The sequence below is a fragment of the Dermochelys coriacea genome, chromosome 6 (genome assembly GCF_009764565.3).
Source record: "Dermochelys coriacea isolate rDerCor1 chromosome 6, rDerCor1.pri.v4, whole genome shotgun sequence".
Lineage (NCBI taxonomy): Eukaryota > Metazoa > Chordata > Testudines > Dermochelyidae > Dermochelys > Dermochelys coriacea.
The window spans coordinates 13623067-13635251 of NC_050073.1; positions in this window are offsets into that span (position 1 = coordinate 13623067).

The following is a 12185-nucleotide window of genomic DNA, read 5'->3' on the forward strand; positions in this document are numbered from 1 at the left end:
CACCTGGAGCCGAACAGGGCTCAGCCAGGCACTGGAAACAGGCCAGCGAGCACGTTCGTGCCGGGGGAAGGGGCAGCGTGGTGTTTGGCTTCAGCAGGCCCCTGAAGCCGTGTTTCCGAGAAATCACATGGCCCGTTAGCTCTCGCTTTCCTGACTTGGACATCAGGACCCTCCTTTCCAGCTGGTTAGGTTTCTGGCGTCAAGGAAAGAGCAAGCGACAGAGCTAATGCAGGGGCGGGCTGGAGGGGAAGAACCTGGAGACATGCAGTGCTATAGACCTAGCAGTGCACTGGGACTCTTCCGAGCTACGGCTGCCCCAGCTGCGTCACCTCTGTTCCTTCCCTGGGACGGCCCCCGCATCCTCCTTCTTACTCTTTCCAGTAAAGCCCCTGCACACCCTCTCCCTGGCACAGACCACAGACCTCTTCTCTCACACCCTCTCCCTGGCACGGAGCCTGTGTGTGTGTGTTCATGAGGGAGAGGATCTAGGAGCAAGGCTGGATCTGGGCTTTTAACAGCCCAGCATTTAGCATCGATCGGTTTTGGTTTAGCTCATTATAAAACTGGGGGCTCCTTGCTAAACTCAGAGCCAGCTTTCAGAACCCACCCCAGTCATAGGGTTAGTGGAGCTGCAGCACTGTCAGCCCCAGGCATTCAAATATCATGAGTCAGACCCCAGAAGAATCAGGATCAAATGTCAGTTTATTTAAAAAAATGTTTGGGACTCTACTGGTTTCTGATCCATCAGGGTTCCCTTGAGTCACATTTTCAAGGTTTTCCTCCACCACCAAGAGTGCTTGGAGCTTAGCTTTGGGAAACACAGACGCACACACACATTTTTCCATGACTCACAATAAAAATCACCGAATTTTGCAACTCTGGATCTGAGATTTTAGTTTGGCGATGTACAAACATATTGTGACATTCCCTGCCCCAAAGGGATTTGATGTAGCCCTGCTACAGGAACTTTCGTGGGGCTTCCCTTCCAGGCAAAGAGTGCAGCTGCTGAGCTCACATTTAAAAAAAAGGAAGGTCCAGATACGTAGCTGATATATAGCAGGTGGCTTCAGCGTTTTACTGATTCACATTACATGAGGTTCTGGCCCAATGTTCTAGCTCTTTCGTTTGCAGAGCGGGAGGAAAGAAACACGTGGCTGGCCAGGCTAGGTCTTCTCTACAGAGGAAACCTGTTTTGGTATCATCTAAGGTGTGAATTTAAACCACTGTAGTCATAGCTGTATAACTCCCTTTGTGGGCACTGCCATGAGTGGCTTATTTTGGCACCAGTTTACCTTGTGTCTCTTGGAAAGGGGTTAAAGCTAAACTGACAAACAACACCCTGATCCCCGAAGAGGAGTGTCCACACTTGGAGTTATACAGTATAACCAGAGTGGTTTAACTGGCCACTTTCCCCCACAGACAGGCCCTTAGCCCAGCCATGCAAAAAACCATTCTGCAGCCTAACCACAGCAGTGGCACAGGTGTGGAATCTCTGGTTCCCAATCACACTTGTCTCAAAGAGGTGTGAATGCTGTTCTTCTCCCCACAGAGAGATAAGCCTTAGAGATTAAAGCCCGGCCGGAGGAGGTGTGTGCATACAGAGCGAGACAGGGGGAGTATTAAAACTCTCCATCCCTGGGAAGCGGGGACATGTTTTAAGTCCTGGGTCACAGCCAGTTCTGTTATGGCGCCATAAAGCAGCAATAGCCCCACCAGCTTCATTCCAGTCTGAAATGATTTTCATAAGCCGGGACACGGGCGCTGCACAGGAAAAGCTGGGGAGAGCAGGAAGGGGAAGTTTTTCAGCATAAGGACAGACCTGGGAGAAGGGCAACACAGCTGATTTTCTGACCCTATGGTACATCTTGCCCCATCCTTTTTATCTAGTGCCTCATTTTGCAACTCCTCTGTTGAGTAAAAGTTTTTGGGGGGGTTAAGAACCACTGTCTCTCTCCTGCATGTCTCCCGCATTCCTGTACGCTCTATAAGATTATCTTCCCCTCTGTCTATTTCAATGCGTCTCCCTCTGTGCCAGAGTAAAATTCCACAAGGGAAAAAGAAAGTGAAAACCCACATTTCATCCGAAACTGAACTCAACCAGGAAGCAGGCGATGGAACGTTTGTGTCTGCTTCAGGATTAGAACTAGGATGTGGTCCAGCTGACTTCAGCTGCTGAGAATGGGGCGATTCGTATGTTATGAAAGCATGTTTGGAGTGGGAGGAATCTGGGGCCCACTGAAAAACAGACTCTAACTGAATGCTATGGGAAATAGCATTAAGTGGGAGTTAACTGAGTGCATTGAAAGAGGTGGATTTATCTCCACCTTGATCTAAGTTGGAGTTAATGGCGGTTCCCTTTGCCTTGAGAATCAAAGGAGTACATTGCATTTAAAACCTCTGGTAGGCTGTATCAAGTCATAGTCCTTCCATTCAGACTACCCAGAGCTCCAGCCCCTTATCAGATGTTAATAGATGCTCTTAATCTAAAGGCATGTGAGGGCTCAGTGTGCTGGGATGCAGCAGCTATCTACAGTGCCCCCTGCAGGGAGCATCTAGAAGTGGCTCAAGAAACAGGATTAACAGCAAAGCCAGGAGAATATGTCTGGGCCTAAAAAGAGAAGTCAGATTGCTGAGCCCAGTACTGGGGGAGGGCTTGTGAAAACTCAGCCAGAAAAGGTGCAAATTATTCTAGAGAGTCCAGCTCCAAGGAGCCAGTGAAGTCCTTTTGGGGGATCAGGTGTCACAGAAGGTTTATCTATCCGCTCACTTCTTCCCAGTGCACTGGAAAAAGGAATGCAAACCAGTTTTGAAGAAAACCATCTGTCAATATCCAGGACTTCAGAGCCCAGACTTGTCGTATGAATGTGTGGTCTCCGGAGTTAGCCTGGCAGCACTCTGAATGCAAGACAAAGCAGTACAGAACCCAGTAGCTTGTGTGCATCTGTGAGCAAGAACCTGCCCCTCTCTCCTGACACCCACTTCCTGACATAGACCCTTTGGGTTTGCCTGTGATGATGACCCTTCCCACAGCTTTCTTGAATCATTTGTCTCCTGCTCCCCAGTTCCTCTTCCTTTCCCACCCCACACTTTAGCTTAACTCCCTTTGGTCCACTGCCCTGCTCAGCTCTCTTTCTTTTTCCTCCCATATCTCCTCTCTTGTCCGCTTTCTGTCTCTGTCCTGTTGTCTGTGTTTCTACATTAATGGTCTGTCTTGCTCCCACTTCCTGTTCCTATGCTGTGTTCTCTTCCTCCAAGTTCTCATTCTCCTCTCCCTCTGTCACGCCTTTCTTCTTGCTTGTATTCCTCATTCCCACATTTTATATTAAGATTCCATGTATAAAGATGTAGTGTACAGGAATAGGGGACTATCCCTTTAAATAGTTTGTGAACTCTCTAGTGGTGCTCACTATGTTGTATGTTTTAGAAGCTGCCAGAGCAGCCGTAAGTATATAGCTAGGCTTGTGTGTTGTGTATATTTAGTAAACACCGTTATCTGGGACCCAACTTTGCCAGTTTTTAGAGTAGGGTCTGTATCAGCAAAAACAACGAGGAGTTCTTGTGGCACCTTAGAGACTAACAAATTTATTTGGGCATAAGCTTTCGTGGGCTAGAACCCACTTCATCGGATGCATGGAGTGAAAATACAGGAGCAGGTATAAATAAATGAAAGAATGGGGGGGTTGATTTACCAAGTGTGAGGTCAGGCTAACGAGATAAATCAATTAACAGCAGGATAGCAAGGGAGGAAAAATAACTTTTGAAGTGGTAAGAGAGTTGCCCATTACAGATAGTTGACAAGAAGGTGTGAGTAACAGTAGGGAGAAATTAGTATTGGGGAAATTAAGTTTAGGTTTTGTAATGACTCAACCACTCCCAGTCTCTATTCAGGCCTAATCTGATGGTATCCAGTTTGCAAATTAATTCCAGTTCCACAGCTTCATATTGGAGTCTGTTTTTGAAGTTTTTTTGTTGAACAATTGCCACTTTTAGGTCTGTTATGAGTGACCAGAGAGATTGCAGTATTCTCCTACTGGTTTTTGAATGTTATGATTCCTGATGTCAGATTTGTGTCCATTTATTCTTTTGCGTAGAGACTGTCTGGTTTGGCCAATGTACATGACAGAGGGGCAGATTTCCTCCCTTGGTATCCTGCTGTTAATTGATTTATCTCGTTAGCCTGACCTCACACTTGGTAAAGCAACCCACCATCCTTTTATGTATTTATACCTGCTCCTGTATTTTCACTCCATGCATCCGATGAAGTAGGTTCTAGCCCATGAAAGCTTATGCCCAAATAAATTTGTTAGTCTCTAAAATGCCACAAGGACTCCCCGTTGTTTTAACTTTGCCAGTGCAATTTTTTCCTTTGGTGTTCCTGTTGTTGCAGAAGGGTTGATAAATGATCAGTAGATGTTTATAAGCATGTAACAAACCTGAATAGCTTGTGCGTTATCAATGTTTATAAGCACGTTGGTAGAAGGTGCTGTAGATGGCTATAAGCAACCAGTGGCACTCTTTAACAGACTATAACAATGGCTTAGCCATTTATTTAAACAGCTTTTAATCATTAATCCTTTGAGCATGACTCGATCACATTTATAAAGTTCAAACAGATAACATCCAGACCAATGTTATATATAGTTGGTGCTTTAATAGGGCCAATTTCATAAAGCTAAAAACAATTATGAGCCAGATCAGGGGGGAGGAAGAAGTAACTGGAAAAACGTGAATGATAATTGGGATCTAACAAAAGGAAGAAAGGTGAAGTTGATAGAAATGAACATAAATCAGAAGTTAGGAATTGTAGAAAATTGATAAGGGAAGCAAAGGGACTCAAGGAGAAATCTATGACTAGCAGAGTTAAAGACAATAAGATGGAGTTTTTAAAGTATATTAGAAACAAAAAGAATCCTGACAATGATATTGGTCCATTACTAAATGGAAATGGTAAAATTATCAATAATAATGCAGAAAAGACAGAGGTGTTCAATAAATATTTCTTTTAGGTATCTGGGGAAAAACAAATGATATATTCACATCATATGGTGGTGATAACATTCTTTCCATTCCACTAGTATCTCTGGATGATGCTAAACAGAAGCTACTAAATTTAGACATTTTTAAACCAGCAGGTCCAGATAACTTGCATTCAAGAGTTTTAAAAGAGCTATCTGAGAAGCTTTCTGGATGATTAATGTTGATTTTCAATAATTCTTGGATCACTGAGGAAGTTGCAGAAGACTGGAAGAAAGTTAATTTTTAAAAAGGGCAAACAGAATGACCCAGGTAATTATAGACCTGTCAGCCTGACATTGATTCTGGCCAAGATAATAGAACAGCGGATATGAGACTCATTTAATGAAGAAATAAAGGAGGGTAATGTAATTAATGCAAATCAACATGGGTTTATGGAAAATAGATCCTCTTAAACTAACTTCATATCTTTTTAGATGAGGTTACAAGTTTGGTTGATAAAGGTAATAATGTTAATGTAATATACTTGGACTTCTCTAAGGCATTTGACATGGTACCACACAACATTTATTTTCAAAAGACTAGAACAATACAAAATTAACGTGGCACACATTAAATGGATAAAAACTGGCTAACTGATGGGTCTCAAAATTTAATTGTAAATAAGGAATCTTCATTGAGTGGGTGTGTTTTCAGGGGGGGTCCCACAGGGATTGGTACTTGCCCCTACACTACTTAACATTTTTATCAGTGACCTGGAAGAAAACATATGATCGTTATTTACAGATGACACAAAAATCAGGGGACTGGTAAATAGTGAAGAGGACAGGTCACTGATTCAGAGTGATTTGGATCACTTGGTAAACAGGACACAAACAAACAATATGAGTCAACAGTGTGCCATTGTTGCCAAGAAGGCTAACGATATTTTGGGCTATATAAGTAAAACTAATGCAGTTTTGGGATGCATCAGGAGAGGTATTTCCAGTAGGGATAAGGAGGTTTTAGTACCGTTATACAAGGCACTAGTGAGACCTCACCTGGAATACTGTGTGCAGTTCTGGTCTCCCATGTTTAAAAAGGATGAATTCAAACTGGAACAGGTACAGAGAAGGGCTACCAGGATGATCCGAGGAATGGAAAACTTGTCTTATGAAAGGAGACTCAAGGAGCTTGGCTTGCTTAGCCTAACCAAAAGAAGGTTGAGGGGAGATATGATTGCTCTCTATAAATATATCAGAGGGATAAATAGATTTATAGATTCATAGATACTACGGTCAGAAGGGACCATTCTGATCATCTGGTCTGACCTCCTGCACAACGCAGGCCACAGAATCTCACCCACCCACTCCTATGAAAAACCTCACCTATGTCTGAGCTATTGAAGTCCTAAAATTGTGGTTTAAAGACTTCAAGGAGCAGAGAATCCTCCCTCAAGTGACCCGTGCCCCATGCTACAGAGGAAGGCAAAAAACCCCCAGGGCCTCTTCCAATCTGCCCTGGAGGAAAATTCCTTCCCAACCCCAAATATGGCGATCAGCTGAACCCTGAGCATATGGGCAAGATTCACCAGCCAGATACTACAGAAAATTCTTTTCTGGGTAACTCAGATCCCACCCATCTAATATCCCATCTCAGGGGATTAGTCCTATTTACCCTGAATATTTAAAGATCAATTAATTACCAACATCACCCGGCCCAATTCTCCACGGGTGTCCAGGAGCAGCGGTGCTGCGATGAGTGGAGAGGGAGAGGATTTATTTAAGCTCAGCACCAATGTGGACACAAGAACAAATGGGTATAAACTGGCCACCAGGAAAGTTAGACTTGAAATTAGACGAAGGTTTCTAACCATCAGAGGAGTGAAGTTTTGGAATAGCCTTCCAATGGAAGCAGTCGGGGCAAAAGATCTATCTGGCTTTAAGATTCTACTCGATAAGTTTATGGAGGAGATGGTATGATGGGATAATGTGATTTTGGTAGTTAATTGATCTTTAAATATTCAGGGTAAATAGGCCTAATCCCCTGAGATGGGATGTTAGATGGGTGGGATCTGAGTTATCCAGGAAAGAATTTTCTGTAGTATCTGGCTGGTGAATCTTGCCCATATGCTCAGGGTTCAGCTGATCGCCACATTTGGGGTTGGGAAAGAATTTTCCTCCAGGGCAGATTGGAATTGGCCCTGGAGGTTTTTCGCCTTCCTCTGTAGCATGGGGCACGGGTCACTTGAGGGAGGCTTCTCTGCTCCTTGAAGTCTTTAAACCACGATTTGAGGACTTCAATAGCTCAGACATAGGTGAGGTTTTTCATAGGAGTGGATGGGTGAGATTCTGTGGCCTGCGTTGTGCAGGAGGTCAGACTAGATGATCAGAATGGTCCCTTTTGACCTTAGTATCTATAAGTAGGGGCATTGCCAGCAAATCGAGAGATGTGATCATTCCCTTCTATTCGACATTGGTGAGGCCTAATCTGGAGTAGTGTTCAATTTTGGGCCCTACACTACAAGAAGGATGTGAAAAAATTGGAAAGAGTCCAGCGGAGGGCCACAAAAATGATTAGGGGGCTGGAGCACATGACTTATGAGGAGAGGCTGAGGGAACTGGGATTATTTAATCTGCAGAAGAGAAGAATGAGGGGGGATTTGATAGCTGCTTTCAACTACCTGAAAGGGGGTTCCAAAGAGGATGGAGCTAGACTGTTCTCAGTGCTATCAGATGACAGAACAAGAAGCAATGGTCTCAAGTTGCAGTGGGGGAGGTCTAGGTTGGATATTAGGAAACACTATTTCACTAGGAGGGTGGTGAAGTACTGGAATGGGTTACCTAGGGAGGTGGTGGAATCTCCTTCCTTAGATTGTGACAGGTTTCAGAGTGGTAGCCATGTTAGTCTGTATCAGCAAAAACAACGAGGAGTCCTTGTGGCACCTTAGAGACTAACAAATTTATTTGGGCACAATTGAATTGTCTCATTAGACTAACCTCACACTTGGTAAGGCAACTCACATCTTTTCATGTATTTATACCTACTCCTGTATTTTCCACTCCATGCATCTGATGAAGTGAGTTCTAGTCCACAAAAGCTTGTGCCTGAATAAGTTTGTTAGTCTCTAAGGTGCCACAAGGATTCCTCTTTGTTTTTCCTTTCTTAGAGGTTTTTAAGGCTAGGCTTGACAAAGCCCTGGCTGGGATGATTTAGTTGGGGATTGGTCTTGCTTTGAGCAGGGGGTTGGACTAGATGACCTCCTGAGGTCCCTTCCAACCCTGATATTCTATGATTCTATGAATATGCATTTTAATATGGCTAAATGGAAATGTATACATCTGGGAACAAAGAATGTGGGCCATACTTATGGAATGGGAGACTCTATCTTGGGAAGCAATGACTCTGAAAAAGATTTGGCAGTCGTGGTGGATAAAAAGGTAATGCAATCTTGGATTGCATAAATAGAGGAATCTTGAGTAGCAGCAGAGAGGTTATTTTACCTCTGTATTTGGCACTGGTGCAACTGCTGCAAAGGTACTATGTCCGATTCTGATACCCACAATTCAAGAAGGATGTTGATAAATTGGACAGGCTTCAGATTGGAAAAACATGCCTAACAGTGACAGACTCAAGGAGCTCAAACTATTTAGCTTTACAAAGGAAAGGTTAAGGGGTGATTTGATTGCAGTCTATAAGTACCTACAAGGGAAACAAATACTCAATAATGGACTCTTCAATCTATCAGAGAAAGGTGTAACACACACCAATAGCTGGAAGTGGAAGTTAGACACATATTTAGACTGGAAAGAAGGTATACATTTTTAACAGTTTTCAGAGTAGCAGCCGTGTTAGTCTGTATTCGCAAAAAGAAAAGTAGTACTTGTGGCACCTTAGCTGTAGCTCACGAAAGCTTATGCTCAAATAAATTTGTTAGTCTCTAAGGTGCCACAAGTCCTCCTTTTATTTTTAACAGTGAGGCTAATTAACCATCAGAACAATTTACCATAGGTCCTGGCGGATTCTGCATCTCTGATGATTTTTTAAATCATGATTGGATGTTTTTCTAAAAGCTCTGCTCTCAGAACTAGCCTGGGGACATTCTGTGGCCTGGCTTCTAAGGAAGGACAGACTAGTTGATCAGAATAATCCCTTCAGGCTTTGGAATCTCTGAATAAATGGAACCTTAATACAGACGGTGACTTCAATCTCTCCCCCGCCCCTTGTCTCACACACGCTCTCCTCTCTCTGCCACCAAACACTATCTGGTGCTTTTCCTCCCACTCACAAAATCACACCCACGCTGCTCTGTCTCACATCCCGACGGCTCTGTCACACACGCCACAGCCTTCCCTTCACACACACAAGCAGGTCCCCCAGAATCCTCTCCCACATGCAGGCTGCCCCCAACCGTAATCCACATGGGACATGATCCCCCACAAAATCCATTCACACACACTCTCGCCCTCCCTTCCCCAACACAGGCAACAACCTACTTCTCTTTCTGGGCGCACCCGCTGGCCTGTTTGTTCCTGGTAAACACATAGCAAATTCTGTTTGGTACAGTTCAATCCCCACCCCCACTGCCCCGACTCTTGAACTCGTGAAATGAAAACCCAGGACCTGGCAGATGTCCTGGAAGAAATTTCTGGGAAACAGAGCCATCCTATGTGAAAGTGAGTAAAAGCCTGGTAAAAGCAGGCTATAAGATCACTTGATTCCAGCCAACTCCCTTGATTTACACAAGGCTAACTTGGATCGTGGGGCTGAGATCAAGTGGAGACTCTACCCGTCTCTGTGTTCTCCTCCCCCACCCCTGGACTTCATCCCTCCTCAAAAGGCAAAAGCACTAGAACGATGGACGGTCTTGCTGCTGCTACTGTGTGAAGGGAGCTGTACCCTCTTGCAAGAGTCTGGCGCACAACATGTGGCCTCCTTAAGCTGCCATTTCTTCGGTAATTGCACCACAGCAGAGCCCGGTGCAAACAGACATGACTCACCAGGCCTAGCGCCAATCACAGCAGCGTCAGAGGGACTGTCTATTTACTCTACCCCCAGGCTCTTCCTTCCTGCCATCTACAAGCAGCCCCAGAGGGGAAATTCATCCGCACTCCGCAGTTTGCGCTTCTGGCAGCTGGCTGGCTTATGAAGTTATGTTAATAAAGTGAACAATTAAAAACAATGTCATTGATCAGTTCTACATTGTCCCCCTTTTGACCCTTCAATCCAGGGGTATTGAATGGGTTGCACTTTATGTAATTGTTTTAAGGCTATAAATACAATGTAGAACTGATCAATTGAATTGTTTTTAATTGTTCACTTTATTAACATAACTTCATAAGCAAACTTTTATGAATGAAACAACATTCATTCATAAAACTGGTTACCCCAATAACTGGCTAATTGAGTTTCACTTTCAATCCAATCGCTGCTTAGATCACTGAAACTTGCACTGTTTCAACACTGTAATTCTGCTCACTGTTTGCCATTCCTTACACTTGTCCATATTGTAACTCAAACTCCATTTTAAAATGCTCACTCCATTTTGCAAAACCCTGCTGTAATCTTATTCGTTTAGTTTAGATGTGTGAATGAGGATGATGGAATCAATCTCCAGCCCCAGCCCGTCCTGATGAAATAAAGTGTAAACGCCAACGGCTGAAGATGCAGACAACAGCCCTGACAAAGCAAGAAGCGTCCACCCTCAAAAGAAAAGAACTAAAGTACAACTGAAGAAACATCAAAGCCAGGTCCTAGGTTGAAAATCATGTTCGCAATTGACGGGTGATCAATCACACCGAACCCAGAGGCAGCGTGACACAGCAGGACCTATAGACTCTGGATTCAAACTAAAGCCTACAAAAAGGATGGATTAGATGGAAGATTTTGGAGTGTAACAATACCCCCATATCTCAATGTCTGTACTTTGACCCGTTAAACTTTTACCCCCAATCGGGGAGATTGCAGATTATGTATTCCTTACGCTACCCGCTCCTAAACTGAACTTCACATCCCTTGATAATCTGTACCTTATTCCCTGATAACCAGAAACTTCTATGCCTAAACTCTGTACCGTTTTCTTTTTACTTCAACATTATCTTAATAAAATTATTAATTCTGCTGCCAACATGGAAGGGCATCAGTGCATGCCCATCAGAGACCCAGCTCTTCCTTGTGCCCGGCTTTCCTGGCCAGTTAGCCACCACAAGCTACGAACCCAAGCCACGAACTCAAGCTACATTCAGGACTGGTAACTATACAGCAGCTGCAGAACATTTTTGGGGGGGGGATATGTGTACACATAGGCATTAGATATTTGTTATTGGTCATAAATCAAATTGTGTTATAATAAATGTGACATCTTGTCTTGTCCCTTGAAACAATCCTGTGTTGTTTTGTCTGCATAACACTTTCCCACAACTGCTTCCCCCTCTGCCATCACCACTAGCGCTGCACCGTTGGGCTGGCAGCAGTGGGCCAGTTACTGCCTGTCCTCAGTGCAGACACTGGCTGAGGCAGACACGCCAAGGGGCAGGTTAGACAAAGTGACAGCTTGGTTCTGAGAACCATTCACTCCCCCCTACAACCATGCAGGGAGCCAGCAGATTCCTCCTCTGGCTCGCCTCCCTCTTCTCATTGCTTTAGTCCATTCTTTCTTCCTTCCTCCGTCTCCTCCCCTCTTTCCCTTTCCCTCTTCTCTCCCCTCTGCCTCCTGCCTCTCTCTTGTGATGTCTTGTTTCCATTCGACCCTCCTCTCCACTGCTACGCTCAGGCCAGGGGCCCAAGGGGGCTCTTACAGAGGCAACTAAACAGGGACGTATATTGGGCGAGTGTTAATGTTAATGAACACTGGGCTATTTCACCCACAACCCGGCCAGACTGTTCATGGAGACATGCAGGCTCTCCTAAGCCAGGGTCAGAATCTCTGTCTTCCGTTTCCCTCAGATACCCCACCCTCTCCTCCAGTCGGCTGAAGCACTTGGCTGCTGGAATCAGATGGCTTTCTTCTGGTGTTATTTGTTTGTATTGCAGCAGCTCTCAGAGGCCCCGCTCAGCAGCAGGGCCTCATTGCTGGGCACTGCACAGACAGGAAGAGACAGGCCCTGTCCCAGAGAGCTACCAGGCAAGGGGGGAGAAAGGGACTCAGAATGCAAGTGGACAATTGAGAACTGAAGCACGGCGAGATCAAGTGACTTGCCCAGGGTCACACGGGGAGTTTGTGGCAGAGCTGG